General features: G+C 40.6%; 1 pseudogene; it reads right to left on the bottom strand.

Annotated features, from left to right (window-relative positions):
- LOC127365227 (potassium/sodium hyperpolarization-activated cyclic nucleotide-gated channel 2-like) overlaps positions 1 to 17171 on the bottom strand; it is a 31905-nt pseudogene that overhangs the window by 6318 nt on the left and 8416 nt on the right.

Consider the following 17171-nt stretch of genomic DNA (forward strand, 5'->3'; position numbering starts at 1 on the left):
GCAGAACAAGCCCTGAGGAAAATGGATGTGTCACCCTGTACTCTTATCTACTGTTACAGTGTCCTGTGTCATTCTGAGGGAACAGCACAGCTCATTTTACTGCCTATTTCAACATTAATATTCTGGAAACATCTCCTAAGCTCAATATTATTTTATTTTCTGTACATGGGGTTCATTTTAGAGTGCTTTGTTTATTTTACAATAATGCTGTACAGATTTTTCATGCCTATGCTTATGTACCCATATGTCTGATCAGATCCATATGTCTAATTTAACTCTGTTGTGAATCTATACTTTGTTTTAACTTTGTTTGTTTTTTTACCTATGCGGTCTAGACGGTCAATGGCAACCGTCTCAAAGGCTCGTCTCATCATGGGATATTCTTCCAGCACCTCATTGAAGTGGTCAACAGACAGAGAGTAGAGTCGACAGTAAGTCTCTGCTCGCACGCTGGCTGTTCGCCGGCCCCTTGTTAATAAACAGATCTCTGAAACGAGGAAGGAGAAAGTGTAACAGCAAAAGAAAAACAGGCTGGCCATCACCAGCAAAGAACAACATGTAAACTAAAAACTGTATCCTACCTCCAAAATAAGAGCCATCAGAAAGTTTCATTGCCAGAGTGCCCTTAGTGATGACGCTGCAGACTCCGTGCTGAATGAAGTACATCTTCTTCCCGATAGTGCCCTCTCTTATAATGTAGTCATGTGGCTGGAATACCTCAAAGCGCAGCTTAGTCAACATGGCTGTCACAAAGTTTGGCTCTGCATTGGCAAATAGTGGCATGGATGCCACCAGTTTTCGGCAGTTGAAGTTTACAATTTCCTAAGAAAAGAAACATTGTTTGGTGTGTTCAACAACAAGAAAGATATGTGTCAAATGTAAAACTGAAACACTATACTGCAGTGTCTCTTTCTGCATGCATGAATGGTGTGTTCAGGGATTTAAGTATAATCTTGCAGCATATGTGATGAAAAAACTCCCAAATAAAGGTTTTAAAAAATCAAACATCACTGAAAGATCACAGTGAATGCAATGAAAAATTTTAAGTGCCTCAAACACAAAAATAATCTTAGTAGTACAACTTCAACGTTGCTGATACTTATAGTGTGTCTTACCTCTCTGAGAGGCTCACTGAGTTCTCCCAGAATGCTCTCCTCATCAAACATCTTGCCCTGGTATCTGTGCTCATAATAGTCATGGATTTTCTGTCGGAAGTCAGCAGGCAGCTTGTGGAAGGACATATACTGCTCCACTTGTTTGTACTGAGAGGGAGCAGGACGGAGGGAGAAAATGTTCTGTTAATACAGTGCATACAATCATTTTAAAAGCATCTTGTATTCTTTTTAATTGTATTGTCCCTGTTAAAGAGACCTAAACCAACATTGATCCTACCAACAAGTATTTGTATAGCTTTATAGCTTGTTTATCAAAAATAAAAACACATCAAGGAGATATACAATTGCAGTGCGTAACATGTTCCTCCATTATGATGAAAATGGGCTCTGTAGGTTATTTCATGTTATTCCCACATACACTGTCCTGCTGCTGTTAAATACTCAAATGTGTATTTCTCCGCAGCTGAATGTAGTCCCCACACAATGCACTATTTTCTCTTGTGATGTTTGCTAAAAAACTACAGTGCACAGCTGATTTAGGAAATTATTCAGCTCTATTAAAAATGTATTATATACATTTGTGACCAGTTTTCAAAGACTTACATCTAAGAGGAACACATAGGTAAGAGCTATAGACAGGGTTTTTGTTTTTTTTAAGTATTGAGAAACAGACTAACACATCGTTGGTTTTGGCTTTTTTGTGGAATTTGTTGAGAATACTAAAGATATAAAATATTGGCATGTTTATGCTTTAAATAAACAAAAAGAATAAAAAAAGCCATGAATAAAACACACTTTACACTCCACCAACCTTGTAATTGGTTACACATGTTTTAAAGTATAGGGATCAGCTCACATGTGTCCATATCTTCGAACACTTATGTCTACATATACAGCAGGAAATTATGTAGAGATCTTATGATATTTTTACATTTATCCACATCAAAGCACAGAAAAATATAGGCCATTCTTTGATATGACATTCAGTAACCACTTGCACATTTGTTTCTTTAACTACATTGAAAGCTACTCTCAGTTGCCAGTCAAACACAACAGTCCTGCGGTAAATCTGACCCCCATGAAGGTTATAATGTTCAGTTTACACTGAAACTGTTTTAGAGTGCTGCTGGTTCAAATTTATTGCCATTTTGGAGACTGTAGTTTATGGTGCTGTTGAACTGTATTGCTTTATCCTCAGAGGGTTTTCTAGTATTTTACTTTTGGGTGGGCAAAATATTACACACAAACTACAGTCTACAGCCAAAAGGGCGCTGCTTATCAATGAAGATAAACAAGATATCTTTCTGAGGATGTTTTACCTGTATTTCTTCCAGTTAGTCAACAAAGACAATACAAACAACCACACAAAACCGTGCAAGCACACGTCCTTCAGCTGTCAACTGAAATGAACACACTCGCCGCATGATCAATGCTACCTAGAAGTTAATCAATGCCAGATCGATAAAAAGTGAAGGGTCCGACAAGGCAACAACACAAACAGTCAGCTTCTATTGTTGAGATATGCTAATCACAACCCATCCAAAGTGACCACTGAGAAACCAGAAACTACGTGGCTGGGCTGCAGAGAGGGCGGAGGGTGATAGATGTGGCGATAAACAGACCAGACAGCAAACTGTTGAGAGAAAAAGATTCTCCTTGTACTTTGCTGTCACACTATGTGCACTTCAACCCACCTCAAATGGAAAGCTTTATAAGAAGCACAGCTCAACCCTGCACCACTAAAGCTGTCCAAAACACAATTTTGAGAGACAATTCACTGGGTTGGCACACACTGTGTACTCACAACTTTCAGAGACTGAGGAAGTCATCGTCCATACCGCCTCTATCCCATCGGTCCTAAACCTCCACTGTGTGCAGGATGAACGCAACAAAAACGATGAGCTGGCATCAAGTGACATCAAGATCTTCAGCGGGTTTGCTTCAGAGCAAGACAACCACACAACCACAAGATCCCAGGTTAATTTCTGCTACAGACCATATTGCATCAGGAGCCGTGTGGCCTGTCAGAGGCCCCGAGCAAAACAATGAGGTCCACCTGCTTGCATGCTTGTTGAAAGCTCTGGATCCTCAACAGAATCCAATAAATGTCTAAACTGGAAATTGTTTGTACTCAGAGAGACAGACTGGCTCCCTGTTTCTAAGATAGCAACATATTTGGCAAACAAAGATTTCTAGTTGTACATAACAGACTACTTGTGTACACAGGGAGACTCTGGCAGTACAGGGCAATGAAATCCTCATTTTCCTAAATAGATTTCCTAGATACTCCACATTAATGTAATTTCAGCTGAAATTGTCTTTGTGCCTGAAACACCAAACTAAACACACCTGACCATTTCAGATAACGAGGGTCACATTAGCACCAGAACCTAAATTATCTCAACTACAGAATGTATTTGCAGTGCAGTCAGAACGTGTTGAGTGTGATTACATCCACATCAGATGAACTGTGTGAAGTGTTTTTTGCACACAGATCTGAGACAGAAAGTAACAAGTTAACATAAATTTAAATAAGGTCTCAAAGGATGGCTGGACTCTATGACCCGTAGACATCAGCAGACGCTTGGCATCCTCCCTGGGCTCTACTCTGCCAGGTTTGTACTTCAGCTATCTTCAGTTCTTGCTTATTTTTAAGTCTTGTCTTCAGCCAGTGAAACACATGCTCAGTTGGATTGTATGTGTGGGAATATAAGCCTGGTGCATTATCCTGGGGACAGTAAACGTAATACTATTTTTGAACATTAGACTCTTTCAATAAATTTGGTCTAAACATTTTCAAGGATTTAATATTCTGTGGGATATACAATATTTTATTCTTTATGTTTTTGTTTTGTGGGGTTTTTTGGTGGTGGTGGTCATGGTGGGGTATATAATAACATTGGCTATCCCCAGACTTTTCATTTCAGGTCAGATTTGGACCTTTTAATACTTTTATGACCAATCACCTGCAAAACTAATGATAATCCCATCAGCCTAAGCTGTTCTTATTTTGCACTCAATGCAAACTGTCAGCAAGCTAACATGTTGTTGTTAACAAGATATGGTGACCGTGGTAAATACTACCTGTTAATCATCAGCATGTTAACACTCTCATTGTGAGGGTGGCACTGCTGTACCCAAGTACACAGAGCTGCTAGCATAGCTGTAGCTGTGTGTGACCACTTTGAATGAAATGCAAAGAGTCTAATCCGCAGACATCATCTCACATGAGGAACAGTAGGTGGCAAACGATAAAAACCTCACAGTCCCTGTTCTGTTTCAAATCCAGTTTGCTGGATTACAGAGCCAAAACAGTCAAAACAAATGCTTCCTGAACTGTATGTAGGCTTAATGCTACCCACCCAAGTCATACTACACACTGTTTCTGCAGAGGGGATGTTGGTACACCATGACCTCACAGTGTTAGACAGGAAAAGTATTGTCACTCTGCCCAGAAAAAGCAAAGCGTGTTTATGACTGATACTCTCACCCACACTGCTCCCTTATGCCATATAACATCAACATAAATAAACCAAACATGTAACATTTGAATTATTCAGCAACTACGTAAGCAAACGTGTCCTGGGAGGGGGCAGCAGCTCCTCTGATGGAGTTACACAACACAAAGTCTCACCTGCATGAGTGAGTCTGCTACCTGACATCTGCAGATGGAGAGTGGCCTCAAGAAATGACCCTGTGTCACAACTCTTTACCCGACGTGTCAAAGCTAACACTGCAGCTGGTGTGCCTTTCATACAATAGAAGTGCTGATTGTGAACAAAGTGTAGGTGTGGGGTGGTCTGGCGGTGAGGGAAAACCTCACACTCCCTGCAGAGATGCAGCAACCAAGCAGCTGTGGTTAGACATGAAACTCATTCCAGCGGATTGTGACTCGGCTAACTCTGAATGAATGAAGCAGCAAAAGCTGATTTGATTGAACTTAGATGGTGGCATTTAATGACTTGACTTTGAGAGCCATGTCACAGTGCGCCGTATCGATCATCACCAGGCCAAACTCAAATCTCTCCAGTGTCACAGAGGAGAGGGAGGAAGCGTTTGGCCAGTGCGTCACAGCACCTACAGGGGACTGACAAACACCCAAATGAGAGTGAAAATGACATCCATTTTCTGTGTCACTTTGATGACAGTGTGTGTGCAGCAGCAAAACACTCCACTGACATTTTGTCATCTAAACAGCTGTTTTTGGGAACTCTTTGCATTTTGCGATTTGTTATTCAGACAAAATTTTATGGAGAATTTTGTTTTTGACTTTGATTATATTTTTCCACTTTTAAGCCCATTAACTACTGACTCAACATGGCGTCAACTTTTTATCACCCCCTTTCCTTCTCCTTCTCATTCTTTCCTTTAATTTCACCTTCTTTATGTCTGCTTCTTTTTTTTGTTTCCTTTTCTTTCCCAGCTTTTCCTTTCCTTTGCCACTACTCTCCTTCCCTTTACTATCTTTCTTGTCCCATCCTTATCTTTTTAATCCTTTCCTTTCCTTTGCCTCTCCTCTCCTTTCTATTATTTTCCCATTCTTTCATTGCCCATTCATCCTTCATTCCTTTTCTTTCCTTTCTTTACCATCCTCTCATTTCATCTCCTCTCCTTCCCTTTCCCATCCTTTCCTTCCCCCTCTTCCCTTTTCCTCTGTTCCTGCTCATTCATCCCACAACTTCTCTCCATTGGAAATTCTAATTTGGGTTCATCCCAAACGGCCATGTGGATGTATAATTCATTCACTTAATTCCCTGCAAAATCGCCTCATTATATTATGGAGCACATTCACCAAAGAGAAGAAAATCAGATAGTGGTAAGTCAGAGCTTGTCTTGTCTCTCTTCAATTCAGAGATGTGTACACAGGGAGGAACAACACACTGTGGGGTCTCACACAGTACAAAGTCTCATTAAATGAAATTAGACTTCTAAGGAAACACTGGAAAATCCCGTAATTCAGTCAAAGGGAGTGACAACCAAAGGAGACTGGCTGATAAGGGTTTGTTCATCAGACACACTTTCTACTGGAGTAGTGAATATCATTTGGCACAACTAAAGGGATACTGTTTTTGTTGTAGATGCTGGTGCAGGAATGTCTTTGGCCTCTATCTTTGCAAAGTCAGCCTGGTTCTGGATAATTGGAGCGATCAGTGACAAGCAGTCTGGCTAAGGGAAGACAGATCACTGTTGATGGTGGCAGCGGCACGAAGAAGGAGTAGAGGAGGAGGGGGAGAAGGTAGAAAACAATCTTGTATCCTGTCCTGTGCCACATCACGACAGAAAGCTCAGACTGCTCTCTGTCTTGTCGACTGAGATTAGTCTTTCAACCCCTGTTAAGAGCTGATTATTGATGCAAAAGGTGTGTCTAAGTAGAGCTGTATGACTAGACTTGTCTGCTGCATGTGTCAAAGGCATAGTCTGTGATCTAAAGGGAAGCCAGACTACCACAAACCAAAACACAAAGTTGTAATCTGCTATTTTCCTTGTATTATATATATGGACAAAAACTAAACAATGACAGTCCACAGTAGTTTTGATAATATGAAAGGTTTTCTTAGAAAATCAATTTTGTAATAAAAGGGTTGAATAGACCTATATTTTGAATTATGACTCACAAAATGATGATTTTACATCTATACCTAAAACTCAATTCAATTGACTTCAATTATGTGAGCAAATCTCAAATATATATTGTTAAAAATATATGAATACTTTTTGTTATGTCACAGTAGGAAAAACACAGGTGTAAATAATAAAATGAATGACGGTTGAATTCCAATTAGGTACAAAAACAAATCTTCCAAACTAATTTTGATTCTCACCTTACAGCAAGTGATTTTCTAAAGCAGCTTCTGAGTGATGTCAGATAGGCACACTCTGAACTAGAGCGTAGTTATCGTGTTGATCAGATATCTGTCAAATGATGTCATGCAAAGACGAGCTATCTATTTTCTGAGCTGCAGTCAGACCAAAGGCCCCCTGGTGAGATGTACTCGCAGGGTGTGGCCATAAGCAGGGGGGACAGGAAACAGCATGCATATGGTTGTAAACATGAACTGCGGGAGCAAGCATGGCCAGCCGGCTAACAACCACAGTGTTTTATCTGTAATTTCACTGTGATTAACCTCACCTGTCACTGTCCTTGCACCCTCAGCCTCCTTCTTTGCTGCTTGCATTATTTTGCTGTGCAGTCATAAAACACAGTCCTTGTGCATAAAACCAGTGACAGTGACAATATCTCCCACCTGCTGTCAAGAACTACAGAACTGTCAACAGACTGCCAGCAAAATGGCACCATCCCTGGGTGTTGCACCTAAATAAAATCCAATATTAACACTAATACAATGGATTCAGGGGCTATACACCGTTTGTTTGTATCTGGTGTCACTTTTTAAGAAATCCCTCCAAATGCACAGTACAGTATCTTCATATTCTGCCAGCAATGCATCAATGCCTAATCAGGCAAAATAAGCAAAAACACCTGTGTGGGTGGACCATGGGTGTGAAGGGCCTTTAATGCAGCATTTTCTAGTGACGTTGCACTGCATTACATAAAACAGGGCAGTCACAAAGTCAAAATCACAGAATATTATGCACCAAAAGAAGAACTGTTTCTACTGGCCAATCATGCAGGTTTGCAGGTCAGATAATAACAAGCATGACTTCTGAATTGTGATATTTCCATTGTTTTCGAAGGTGCATTAAAAGTGGCACTAGTGAGACTGCATTTTTCTATGTAGGTCTATCTGCCCCTCTGTGTGTCAGTGTGCACTGTTACTTTGTATAAATAAGTAATTGGTCTCTGCACCAAAGCTACCAAGCCAAATTCTCTTTAAATTTAACCAGCAAGGATTGTGAGTCTGACATTACTGCTGGGCTGAAATGGAAACCTCCACACAATGCTAGCTCAAGTCTCACTGGTGCTGTAACAGACTGCCAGCAGACGTGTTTTGCTAACACTCTCCAAATGATAAGAATGTCACTCACAGTCCTATCTGGAGGCGTGGCGAATTCACCCAGCAGCATCAGCATCAGCCTCACTGGCATGGCTGGCACTTTTCTGCTCTACGTGTTTTTTTTCTTCTTCTTTTTAAATAAACACGTCTTCAGCTCAAGTACTAATCCTCACAGAGCAGCAGGGGGAAAGAAAACTTTGCAGCAAAAAAATCTGACAACTGGTCAGAAAAAGGGTTCAGGGCAAATGCACTTTCCTGCCCTCAGCAGAAAAATATATATACTGGGATGGGGTGAAGACGCATTACAAAATGTCTAAATATAAGTGAATACACACAGTATTGTGAACAAATGTCTCATGTGAAAGCATGCATGTTTCTTATTTGAGGATTATACACACTTATACAACTCTTTACAGCTCTTAAACACAGAAGACTTCAGTTTTGTCAGTGTTCAGACTGCTTGTAGTACAAATTTAATTGGCTATTTAAAACTGAGGGCAAAACTTTCAACCATCAGCAACAGAAAAAGAGGACCGAGCAGTGGTCTAGGACAGGTTGCCCATTATAGAAAAAAGCATTCCTCACAGATGAAAGACAGTGGATTTGTATCTAGCCTTTTAACTCCCATCACACAGGACACACAGTACAGACAGGAGCACCAGTAAGCACTTAACTTGCTGAATCGTTGTCTTCTAAACCATTTATTGGAGATGATTTATACCCAAGCGTCCGGCCACATGGCTGAAAGAACCCTTCGGGGAGCTCCCCACAATGCTAGCCAGACAAAAAGCCGACAAAAACACTCTAAACGATGTGGAATAGACAATGTTTAGATATCTCGCAGTGCACCAGGACTTGTGTCGACAACAAGGCCCTTCCGTCTCCCACAGGTTTCCCCTCCCCCTCTCTTTGCTCCCTGTAGCAGACAGTTAGCAGTAGCACTGCACCTCTCAAGGACACCACCACCAGAGAGGATAGAGAGAGCAAGAGAAGAGGAAAGAGAGAGAAATTCAGATTGAGGGGAGAGGAGAAACCGAGAGAGACAGAGAGGGAGGGATGAAGACAAAAAAAGAAACAGGAGACAAAGCAGAAAATCAGGTGGAGATATTTTAAAGGTGGAGGGCAAGAATAGAAAAAAGAGGGGAAGAGATAATGGAAAGAGGGATAGTTAAAGACCCATCATCATAAAGAGTGCAGGTAGAATGAGAGCCAGTGAGTGAGTGATCAGGAAGAGAGAGAGAGAGAGAGAGAGAGAGAGAGAGAGAGAGAGAGAGAGAGAGAGAGAGAGAGAGAGGCAGCCATGGTTGCTTACGTCACCTTCAGGATGACATTGGCAGGACACACAGGTCTGCTGCCTCATCAATTCTACTGCTGCCCAAGGGGACATCATATCACACACACACACACACACACACACACACACACACACACACACACACACACACACACACACTCTCTCTCTCTCTCTCTCCCTCTCCCCCACACACACACACACACACACACACACACACACACACACACACACACACACACACACACACACACACACACACCCTGCCCCTGGCGATGTGGCTCTACCTGGCCGAACACACCCGCAGCCTCTGATTGGCTGCTGAAAGCCAGCAACACTCCCCCTGCTCCCCAGCCAGCGAGACTCTGCTTGGAAACAGAGAGGCTGCGCTGTTACCAGCACAGGCCACTGCTGCAGCACTGTTCAGCACTGCTCTGATCCCCATCCTTGTGTCAAAAGATGTCTGACAGGCAAAAAGAAAATACTATCTAATGGCAATATACAGTGAAGAGTGTTAAACAGGAGTACATAATGTGTGATTAAGGACATAACCCAATGGAAAAGTGTCTTGGTGTGACCTGATGCTACACTGTACACCTGGTTATACACTTTTCATACATTCATATTCATTGTATTCACACCCTTCATTATGAATGCATGAATAGATGAGCCTACAGTATGATACATTTAATTTCATTTTAATCAGCAGCAAATATTCAGTAATTTATAATCAGCTGCAACCAGTGACAAACAAAGAGAAAGAAAGATGTATGTGTTCTTGAGCTATACCATTGTTTTATTTTTTTAAAAGACCACTGAAGGAGCTTTTTAACCTCACACATAGTTTAAATCGATCTAACGTTTTCTCCCCTGATACAGATTCTGATATCCCAAGTGAGGGTATTAGCAGACACTGAATGAGTCTCGTTACCAGTGATCTTCTGCTATGTGTGAGGTAACGTGAGGCTGAAACTACAGATCAGTTCAGAACTACAAGAGAGTTCATACACAACATCTTTTTAAGCTTGTGCAAGTCAGCGTTAATAAGACGTAATGTCAGTCCTCGTTTTAAGAGGCTTTCTCCTTTTTCACATTAAACCTGTAATAAAAATCCATTTCATCCATGCGACCTTTCAAAAAGGCCTAAATGTAAAACTATATGAAGTTCATCTTTGGTAACATTCACTAACTATGCGTGTCAGTGAGTGAACACCTACCACTGCCAGCATGGAAAACCATAATGTTTAATGTGGATCCCAAAGTTTCCAAAGACACCAAATATATCAGGAACATGAATATTTGTGTAAAATAACGTACAAAACATCTAGAATTTTACATTTGCTGGAATGATGCAGCCATAAAAAACATCTTATAACTACAACCAAGAGCTGGAACAAGCTGATACAGAATATTTGTGATACTATCAGAAAAAGTTCAACACTTATTTGCTTTCTTATTGTTCATATTTACTGTACATACACTAGAGTGGTACCGAGTCTCAGCAAGAAAGCTAATAAGCACGTGTCCCAAAATGTCAAACTTTTCCTTTAAGGGGAAAACTGGATGAGAAGCGGTTAATAGGAAACAGCAAACAGAAAAATGTTGAGAACATAGGACAGAGTTGATTTAATGAAGCTCCTCACCTTTTCCTGATACTGCCGTCTGGAGGAGTCCAGGGACTGGATGAGAGCAGTTGCATGACCAATAAAAACAGCATAGCAAGTAGCTCCCACAATCATACTCAGCATGGTGAGCCAGATATCTGATAGACTCTCCGGGGCCTGCCGGCCATAACCGATGCACAGCATGTGGCTCATTGCCTTGAATACAGCGAAGGAGTACAGCTCTGACCAGGTATCATTCTGTGGAAAGAGAAAACAGGTAAAGACATCAATGTTACATAAAAAGGCACGTTTTGAGGGAGAGTGGTGGCAGAGAGTAGGAAACTAGAAGAAAAGCTTTGGGGACAGCGGGGTCAGAGAATAGCACTTATACAAATGAGAACTCCAGGGACAGAGTTGCATTAGAAAGAAAGAGGGAGGAAGAGGAAACGACATCAGGGGAATCCTTCGAGGCCTAATCAGTAAAGTAGAGACGGTTTAGAAATTATTTCCTCAGAGAGGAATGATAATGAGAGGTCATTAAATATGCACTTTCAGAGCGGTGTGAATAGGATTCTACTACAGGCTGTGACAGCCAGGCAGCGGTCACCAGGCTGCTTGTGTTGAGATTCACGAGGGGCCAAACCTCAGGTCGTAACTTCAAGGAGCATTATACATGTTACTGGATCACTTTGAGAACATCTGAGCAACACTAAGTATACGTTCCTAATTGTAAATAGTGGCTCAGTGATATTCCACTGTAGCTTTATGTCAAAACTGCCTTCCTCACAAAAGAAGGGGGTGACTGAGCAATCTGAACAAGCTCAATTGATCTGATTTTGGGCACCAAGCTTCCTTTGTTTCCTTTTTGCTTTCATGAGCACTGAGTCACTGTGGTGAACAGTGCTGATGCTAATTAATCCAAGGTAAACCAAAAACTGGGATTGGATTTTGGGGCACTGTATTTAAATACTTCTACCAGAGAAACCAGTTATGAAACTGTATTATTAAAGCTTCTGTCCATAGAAAAATGAAGTTAAAAACAGTATCCTAAAAACCTCTGAGAGCCTGGCTTCAGGAGCACAAAAAAACATTTTCTTTCATAGCTCCTGACACACATACACACACACACACACACAAACACACACACACACACACACACACACACACACACACACACACACACACACACACACACACACACACACACACACACACACTCATCTCTAAATTTGTACTGGGTTATACAGAGGTTACAGTCTGCACTCACATAGCTAAGGCAATCAACTGCATCCTCTCTTATGACTTATAGAAGTGCATTAGCTGTACATTAGTGCATATCCCATCACATTATAAAACACACATTCCTTTCTCAGGCTTATTTCAAATAAACAAATCCTTCTTTTAACCATCCTGTTAAATTCACGTATGTCCAAAAGGTCAAGTCAGCCAAGTCAACAAGTTGAGAGATAAATGGTTTTCTTGGTTTTAAAGTCGATTGACAGAAACATCTATGGCAATTGTTTTAATAAAAATCTGCTTTTAGCTTTTCAAATTGTAAATAGTTATTATATCATTGTAGGTGTAAAGTGTTGGTTGGGTGCTGGGCCCCAAGAATTTCACTATTCACTATTTCCTGATGTTATATTTATTAAATGATGAATAAATCAATACAAAAATACAAATCAGTAATAATTAAATTAATCATTGCCACCCTAAAAAATAGGGAAAATACATGCACAAAACAACAGCACATGTCTTCTGTACAGAGGTCTGGTATCAACATTAAAGGGCCACACAGTGATAGAGGGACTTCTCTGTCATGAGCAAAGGAAAATGAAGACTCCAAAAATAAATACAGCTCCACCAAGTGGGCTGAGGCTAAATGGTGTATGTGAAAACAGAAAGAGAAACAGTGGAGTGAAACAGATTGAATAATAGATGAACGATGAGCACTTTGATTCTGAAATAGCACAGGCAAGAGAGAGGGAGAGAGAGACTCCATATCCTCATATAAGTCTCAACAGCCCTCCCCGGAGGTTTCAGTTTGGGAACTATCCGTTGCTTTGTTGGTAATCAACGTCTCCATTAGCTGCAGATAGTCTGTTGGCTGATAACGCAAAATGCTTTAAATCTTCGAGTGTCCTAAAATGCCTCTTCGTGTATAGTGATGTGACCTTGCTGCGCAGCAGGCCTCATATATCTCACATATAACGTAAATTTAACCTGCCAAACAGAAGGACCACATGGATGTGTGTTATGTGAGGTGAGGAGATTTAAGTAATACCTACTTTTCCAGAATGTTTATGCATAACTTATGTTTAAAAGCACAAGTGTTTTCATCAGTTATTCCAATATCACCTAGTTCAGCATGTTAGTATGCTAATTTTTGCTAAGTAACACAAAGCTGAGGCTCATAAGAGTGTCATTAATTTAGAAGGGAACATCTGCTCTAAAGTGCATAGTAATCTATCCTATAGTTGTTGAGACGTTTCACTCTGAACCACAAATGTCAACCTCGTGGTGGCGCTAGGGTAAAAGCCAGGCGAGCACCAAACTCATTGGGATTCATACTCTAGGGAACAGGAATGTCTGTGCAAAATGTCATGACAATCCAACCAATAGTTAAGATATTTCTGAACCAAGGTGGATGACCAAGCCACCAACCAACCAAAATAGCCATTTCTAGAGCCACGCTGCCTGTGTGGCTAAAAATGATGCACTGAAAAATTAACATTTGCCCCGCTATCCTCATCTTTCCTCAGTTCACACCTCCCTGTACCAATTGTTGATGGACGGAGACCCTGTGTAGGACTGATAGGTGCAGGAATGGAAGAAATGACAGAGACAGGGTGAAGCAGAAACTGGAAATTAAGTTATATCACAATGAATTACCAATCACTATGTGTGTCCGACGGCCGATAAGCTGGACAAATATCAAAAGATAACCAACACACATTCAACAAAGCCTTTGGCCTGGCCCCGTCACACACCCACCGGTTTAGTTTACAATGGCTTATCTGACTTTATTGTACAGTCAGCTCTGTCTCCTGCTTCCTCTGTCTGTCTCTTTCTTCCTTTCTTCTCTTCTGCGTCAGTGAGTGTGTGTGGTCTCTTTATAATCTGTTGGGTGGGCAGTGAAATATGTTGTTTCTGAATTTGAAAGTCAAGGCATCATTGTAAGGCCAAAAGAAAAAGTGGTACTACAGCTGCCAATGCTGGTGTAGATGAGTTGAATCATTTAAACCGGAATTCATGTTGTGTATAGCTCAACATTTTAGGAAATACGCTTCTTAGCTTTTCTTACCAGCCTGAAAATATTGATACAACATGTCTGTGTGATAAATATGGAGCTTCATGCTTAGTTTACCAAGACCGTAAGCAGAGGGAAACAGTTACAGCATATAACTCCCCATAAAATCATAACTTGTCATTTTGCATTTCTGTTTGTGTGGTGATTAAATTAACTAGATGTAATTTATTTTTACAGAGGTTAGTAGGTGGGTTACAGAGTTTTTAAGTTCAGCTAACCATCCCCCCCAGATCTAGCTCCACACTTAACAAACATGTATTAGAGAGAGTGGTATTCTCATCTAACTATCAACAAGAAAACAAATGAGCATATTTCCCAAAATGTCTAACTATTCCTATTGTATTATAAAATGAATATGAACATGTAGACACTAGTATTCAGTATTGTGAAATAAAAGTACCATGGTTGAGGAATCTTTCATGCACTCTGACATTTTTGAGTATGAATTAATAATTGTACCTCTGAAGGGGGAGAAAAGTAGAACTGTACTTCCATAAAACTGGGTGAGAGACTGATTAAAAAAAAAAAAAACAGTGGTCAAAATCAATTGCAGCAGAGGCCGGCTTTTAGTCTCTAGTACGGGTCAAGCTCCAAAAACATAATATCCTACATTTCCCACAATGCAACTTAATAGCTTAATGTTTAGTAAATGCCATGCAATTTCCTGACCTCAGTTTGGCTCGTTCCAAGCCCAAGCCGAGATAAGCCCAACATTATTTATCAGGAGTTATTTTTTGGACTTGATAAAGCTCCAGAGCTCCAGAAAACACTATTGTTTTCACAAGCAGACTACTAATGACATAAACTGGCCTTTATGTGTAAAATCTGTTAAGACTGTTTATGAATTCAGCTACAATTTTAAAAAGTAATAATTAATTATTAAGCCTCCAAAGTACCGTTGAGGTTTTTTTTCTCATCAGTCACTTTGAGGAAAATTTATATATCTTCTACTGGAGTATCACTGAACCGGAGAGGGCTGAGTCGGCAGAATTTGTTCATTTTTAAATGATTTCAATCAGAATCCCACATTGGCTCTTTCAGGCTGACAATATGTAACAAAGTAACTGTTACTCAGGAGCAACATTTGCACTTCTGTTTGAGTTATTTATTTATTTTTTTTAACACAAGCAAGCCTGAGTAATGTTTAAGTGCAGTACTTCTTGCTTGAGTAGGATATTGCAGAATTTCTCGTCCTCAGCACAACAAGATCCTTCAGAACAAAAACACAGAGTTCCTCTGGGACTGAGATAATCACATCCCTTCCTCTCCTCTCCCAGGAAACAAACACCACCTAATTTCTAGTCCATTTACAGAGGTTAGACAGCAGCATTCACTTTTCATGTTTATATGCTCCTACAAGCTTAGTGAGTAGTTTAAATCAAATTTGCAACGTCCAGCAGCAGACCTGTAATACTGTTTGGTCTAACTAGGAGCAGTGAGTAAATAAAGTGATTTAACACCAGCTTATCTTCTCCAAGAGACCACTGCACTGTAAAGCCCCCTCCTGCTGATGGCAGTGGAGGATAATAGGAGAGAGACGTCCCTGTGAAGTGGATACAGTAAGGGATGGGTACACACACAGTTGTAATTACTGAGTTGAAACTATACACCCTGTGTCTGTCAGTTAGCGCTGCTGTCACTATTATTACCCAGTCCCCTCTGTCCTCCACTGACACAGCGAGGCTCTGCCACCAAACTGCACTCTTGCATGGAAATTAACTATGTGGCTGACAAGGCTGCGTAAAGCTAATGCTAAATATAAACTAAATTAATTTAATGGATGGAAGTTGAGGTGTACTGTAGAAACAACCTATGTTCCCTGGGGTATTATAAGTTCTACTGAATCCAATTACTGGTTGGTGGATGTCATCCAGAGTTACAGAGTGTTCTCGACGCCCTCCATGGGTCCTGCCTGTGGGCCCCACACCACCAGAGCCACTGTAGGGTGCGAGGCTTGATGGACGGCCTGGCTGCAACACAATGGCTAATGTTACAAGTTGTCAGCCACTCAATAGGGGGGCGGTCTCAGGTGGCTGTAGGCAGCCTGTACCGTGCCAGAGCGGCCCTTTCGTTTGAGAGTGACGGCTCTCTGGAGACTGGCTGTCTTTGATTATACAAAGAGAGAGAGCAATGGAGGAGTCAGTGGCCTGTCAGCCCCAAACTTCATCATCCTGGACTTCAAACTCTGCACTGTACACAGCACAAGGTTGTCCTCTCGTGTGTCATGTGAGCTTATTAAAGCAGAAATATTCAAGTTTCCTTGAAGTTAAGTTTGTTGTGCTTTAAAGCGTATGCTCTATAAGGAAGGTCAGTACGGTTTATGTCATTTTTTCATTATATACACAATATAAAAGAAAGCCCATATTAATATATTAAGTATAGCTGCATATCAGTGCACTGTTATTACATCTAGGGCTTCCATTAACAATTAATCTGCAAATTATATTCAGGCTCAATTTATTAAGTCATGTACAAAATGTCAAAAAAATTGCTTGTTTTGTGATGTAGAACAGAAAAAAGCAGCTAATCATCAAAACTAGGAAACAATTCATCAATTATCCAAACAGTTACTGATTCATTTTCTATAGATCAAATAATCTATTAATGGACTGACAGTTTCAGCTCTAATTACATCAACATATCACACAACACAATGCAGTTTCTAACAGTTTCTAACATCAAAGATGAGGGTCTGCCTCAGGGACAGTGGACACACCTGCTCTGACTAAAGCCTCTCAATGTCTGCAGTTATTGTACAGTACAGAGGTACAGTACATGAAGCTCAAATGTTTTCTTTTCAAATAAAGTTACACTTCAGTGATGTAAATCTACTTTCTGAACATTAATAGCGCCTCTACCTGCTTTGCCACAATAGTACATACATATAATGTCACC

Source organism: Dicentrarchus labrax, unplaced genomic scaffold (genome assembly GCF_905237075.1).
Source record: "Dicentrarchus labrax unplaced genomic scaffold, dlabrax2021, whole genome shotgun sequence".
Taxonomy (NCBI): domain Eukaryota; kingdom Metazoa; phylum Chordata; class Actinopteri; family Moronidae; genus Dicentrarchus; species Dicentrarchus labrax.